Here is a 5,389-nt window from a genome sequence, read left to right on the forward strand (position 1 = left end):
CAGACGCACGCCACTGACGAAGTTATTATGGTATGGAGTACGTTCTCCAGGGCCTCCATGGGACCTGTGGCAGTAATCGAAGGCGCAATAACAGCTGTAGCCTGCATGGACATCACTGCGCACGACCTACATGCTGTCACGCTTACTGTCTTCCCCGACGGGTTTGTGATTTTCCGGCAGAATGACCGACTGTGTCACAAGGCCATAATCGTGTTACAGTGTCTTGAGCAGAATGATGCTGAATTTATGGAGATGCTTTAACACCAAATTCGCCTTATCTGAACACGATGAAACACATGTGGAACAATGGCAATCACTAGCTTGGTGCCCGCACACCTGGGAACACCACCTAAAACCAACCAACGACTTGGCGAATCCATGGCACACAGGAACAGCGCTGTATAGATTTAATAAGCAGACCAATACACTGTAATGACGGTAGTCATAATATTTTGTCTTACACGCGTGGCGTCACCACGGGGGTGGTGGGGTGGGGGATGAGTCAGGATGCACGTCTCCCCTTTCCAGTAATTTTCTAAAAGCAATTTAAACTTGTTGAATTTTATTTGACAAAAGTGACACCGTTGAACGAACATTTCAAAGCTTAACTAATTACTCATACTAAGAGATCTTGTGCAGCAAGAAATAATGGCTTGTTGGATTTACTAACATGCCAGTAAGCCAAATGCATTTATATTTCACTAAAACAAACACAATTTTCTATTTTCTAGTGACTTTTGTTAATACGACTATGAGTGTTGAAGGAATGAGGCAGATGAAAGACGAATCGGCTGGGTTTTGCTGTAAGTTTGTAGGAGGAGCGTCCAGGAGAAGATAGCTAACAATCGAACGCCGCGCGACAGTCCATTGTTGATCAAATACTCGGGGTATTTGTCGAGAGGAAATGTAATGAAGAATTGTCAAGGCAATACGTCAATTATATTTATCTTTTAAAACGCGAAGAACTGATGCTAGGTAAATGTTTCTTACAAAATATATTCCAGTTTACTGAATCTTACCAATTTATTTTCTTAACTGACCTAAATATAGCGTAAAGACTTATGTTCTGTAGGTAGTAGTTCTCCTTTATTCTGCCCTTCAACAAGGTTTAGGACATAATGCGTAATAATCACATATACATTGTTAATAAATTTAATTGTGAATCTGATATACTTTTTTATACTCGCTAAATACGACTTAAATTGTCACAGTTTAGGAGTTTTAAGCACCACTGAAGTGTATGGTCTGAGACATCCAGAATGTTCGAAAAAGTAGTTTTACGTCCTCATTTTTTCATCTTTTTCACGGTGGGTCTCCAGTTTAGGCCCCGTTGTGATGCATACCCCATCTGTTGAGTCGTCTCCCCCCCCCCCCCCCAACCCAGTCCCAGTAATTCAGTGCTGGTGACACTTGTGCCCGTAAGTGTGTACCCTTGCTGCATAGTACTCACTTCCTTGCATTTTGTTATAGTGACATGCAATATATAACAGATGTTGTCTTGTATATTCCATAGATTATCATAATTTGGTATCATCTCACGCCTTCTGCCCACAAAAAAGCACCCTCACGGGTTGCCTTGATCCCTGCAACTCTTGCAGTCTGCTTCCAAAATGTGGCGCCCCTCTGATGTTTCCCTCTCCTATCACAAACGTTTAGGAAGGGGCGACTTGGAGTTGAATGATATGCGTTCTCGGATCATCTGTATCCACATACACTGTCAGTATTACACCAGTCATTTTATAATTTGCTCTTTCGTACCTCAGTTAAAAATCGAGATGCTTTTAAATGGATAGAAATATTTTTCTGTTCAATGCACGTAGTATCAACAACGTGGTAAAGTGGATTAAAACTAGCAACTGTAGAAACAATATCATTACTTGATTCATTTGAACAGTCTTCTGAGGTGTTCCTTAATCTATTTCTCCTGCTCAAAAACAACAATCGCCGTTTCTGATATTCCATTGTTGTTACTGCACTGTGAGAGGAGTCGTTGCAAAGTATGACAGATATTACTGCCCTATTCTGATGCATTCTGACGCCATCTTACTTGTGCTGTTTCTGTTGCCATGCTAGCTTTATGTGGCTTGATCTTGCGTTTCCATGTACAATTCTAACCACGTTGGGGCACATTTTAGGGTAACCTGTCTAGGGTGCCATACAATCCACTATCATTTACTGTATTAAAAGGGCAACGGCTTTGCCGCAGTGGATACACCGGTTCCCGTCAGATCACTGAAGTTAAGCGCTGTCGGGCGTGGCCGGCACTTGGATGGGTGACCATCTGTGCCGCCATGAGCTGTTGCCAGTTTTCGGGGTGCAGTCAGGCTCGTGATGCCAACTGAGGAGCTACCGGACTGAATAGTAGCGGCTTCGGCCAAGAATATCATCATAACCGCCGGGAGAGCGGTGTGCTCACCACACCCCTCTCCTATCCGCATCCACATATGAGGATGACACGGCGGTCGTATGGTCCCAATGGGCTACTTGTGGCCTGGAGACGGAGTGCTTATTGTATTAAAAACAGTTATTAGTCAGAAGGCGTCAACGGTCTTGCCGCAGTGGTAACACCAGTTCCTGTCAGATCACCGTAGTTAAGCGCAGTTGCTGGGCTACCACTTGGATGGGTGACCACCCGGTCTGTCGAGCGCTGTTGACAAGCGGGGTGCACTCAGCCCTTGTGGGGCAAACCGAGGAACTACTTGGTTGAGAAATAGCGGCTCCGGTCTCGGAAACTGACATACGGCCGGGAGAGCGGTGTGCTGACCAGATGCCCCTCCATATCCGCATCCAGTGACGCCTGCGGATGACACGGCGGCCGGTCGGTAGCTTTGGGCCTTCATGGCCTGTGCGCGACAGGTTTAGTTTAGTTTTTTAGTTTTTATTTGTCAGAAGGGCTTTCCGTCTCCGTTTGATGCGGGAACACATAATCATAGGCACTGTACGCACGCAGTTCGAACAAACATCGCACATACAGGGCGTATAAAACCCCTTCTCCGTGGCCGAGGTCGCTAACAGATACTCGAGCTGGATTGGAACCAATGGTAGAACAAATTTCCATACTTAGTATTGGGCAGCAAGGAGAGCAGAGGTGGTGGGTGGCGAGAAGTTCCTGCGCTAGCCGTGGTATCCCACTTGGTGCTATTCACTAATAGTAAACTCTATGGCTGCATAAGGTTTCACCCTCACCCGTCTATCATCACCATCATCATACAAAACATTACACTATATTCTACACACAAACACCCACACACACACACACACACACACACACACACACACAATACAAACATGTAGTATTACAATTATTGTAATGTAGCCTGTAAAGTACAGGACATAATTTGAACCTCAACCCTTAGAACAGCTGTGGAGATCGTTCGGGCGGATGCAGTTTCCGGTTTTAACATCTCAGCGCCTCTGATGACGCTGGCGTCCATTCAGAAATGAAACAACAAAGGCGTAACGGTCTGCCGTCACGAATGGGAAGTGCCACAATGAAAGTACCAGCTGGTTCGCCCATTAGCACTGATGTGAATGCACACTTGTGTAAATATTTCGCTAATTAGCACCGTGTAATTACGGCAGCGTTACTGACGCTCTGCTGAACGTTTCCCATTTTCTGCAAAACGAACTGCTCTACAGATGAAATACTGCGTGTAGCTTTATGCCAGTTAAAATGGTTTTGCAATTAAATTATATGTCGTGGTCAGAGAGCCCTTACTCCCACCCCTTATCCGAGGAATAACAGTGGATACACGCAAGTACCATTTCATACCGAAAACCTTTCCTCCTAGCAGCGCTGCACAGTATTAATTGCTGGCGGATTATTTATCGGAAACTCCACCAGCGCAAAGCGGAGGCAATTAGTGCGTAATGATGCTTCAGTCATTTCTGTATGTGTCACACACCACTCCATATAACACCAGCTGAAAGTCTTACAGGTCTACGTACATTAGTACGTTTCGACGCGTGGGAGCAGAAGTGAGATAGCTCCTCAAATCGGTAGAACTCATAATTTTACGAGTATATTTATTACAACACAGAATTCAGGAACCAGTAATCCGGATGCTGAAAGATAATGCTTTTTTCATTTTACTTGTATTTCGTAATGCCTGCCGTAGGTTGTTGTTGTTGTTGTGGTCTTCAGTCGTGAGACTCATTTGATGTAGCTCTCCATGCTACCCTATCCTGTGCAAGTTTCTTCATCTCCCAGTTCCTACTGCAACCTACATCCTTCTGAATCTGCTTAGTGTATTCATCTCTTGGTCTCCCTCTACGAGTTTTACCCTCGAAGCTGCCATCCAATGCTAAATTTGTGATCCCTTGATGCCTCAGAACATGTCCTACCAACCGATCCCTTCTTCTAGTCAAGTTGTGCCACAAACTTCTCTTCTCCCCAATTCTATTCAGTACCTCCTCATTAGTTATGTGATCTACCCATCTAATCTTCAGCATTCTTCTGTAGCATCACATTTCGAAAGCATCTATTCTCTTCCTGTCCAAACTATTTATCGTCCATGTTTCACTTCCATACGTGGCTACACTCCATATGAATACTTTCAAAAACGACTTCCTGACACTTAAATCTATACTCTATGTTAACAAATTTCTCTTCTTCAGAAACGCTTAACTTGCCATTGCCAGTCTACGTTTAATATCCTCTCTACTTCGACCGTCATCAGTTATTCGGCTCCCGAAATAGCAAAACTCCTTTACTACTTTAAGTGTCTCATTTCCTAATCTAATTCCCTCAGCATCGCCCGACTTAATTAGACTACATTCCATTATCCTCGTTTTGCTTTTGTTGATGTTCATCTTATATCCTCCTTTCAGGACACTGTCCATTCCGTTCAACTGCTCTTCCAAGTCCTTTGCTCTCTCTGACAGAATTACAATGTCATCGGCGAACCTCAAAGTTTTTATTTCGTCTCCATGGATTTTAATTCCTACTCCGAACTTCTCTTTTGTTTCCTTTACTACTTGCTCAATATACAGATTGAATAACATTGGGAAGAGGCTGCAACCCTGTCTCACCCGCTTCCCAACCACTGCTTCCCTTTCATGCCTCTCGACTCTTATAACTGCCACCTGGTTTCTGTACAAATTGTAAATAGCCTTTCACTCCCTGTATCTTACCCCTGCCACCTTCAGAATTTGAAAGAGAGTATTACTATATTTCGCAAAATATTTATTTTTACACAGGGTTGAAATGTTTTATCTGTTTATGTCTGAGGACTATCATTTGTGATTGGAGCAGTCGTAAATAAAAGCACACGATATAGCTAGTTTGTGTGCAAATATGATATTCAATGCATGTTTAAATGCAAAGGGGAACAGTGTAAAGAAGAGTGTACGGTATCTGTTTGAGGACAAGAGGCAGTATTTTGTGTAA

General features: G+C 43.7%; 1 pseudogene; it reads left to right on the top strand.

Moving 5' to 3' along the window:
• The first annotated feature begins 2,187 nt into the window (after positions 1 to 2,187).
• Positions 2,188 to 2,305, top strand: LOC126485396 (5S ribosomal RNA; annotated as a pseudogene).
• The last annotated feature ends 3,084 nt before the right edge of the window (positions 2,306 to 5,389 follow it).

Source organism: Schistocerca serialis, chromosome 6 (genome assembly GCF_023864345.2).
Source record: "Schistocerca serialis cubense isolate TAMUIC-IGC-003099 chromosome 6, iqSchSeri2.2, whole genome shotgun sequence".
Taxonomy (NCBI): domain Eukaryota; kingdom Metazoa; phylum Arthropoda; class Insecta; order Orthoptera; family Acrididae; genus Schistocerca; species Schistocerca serialis.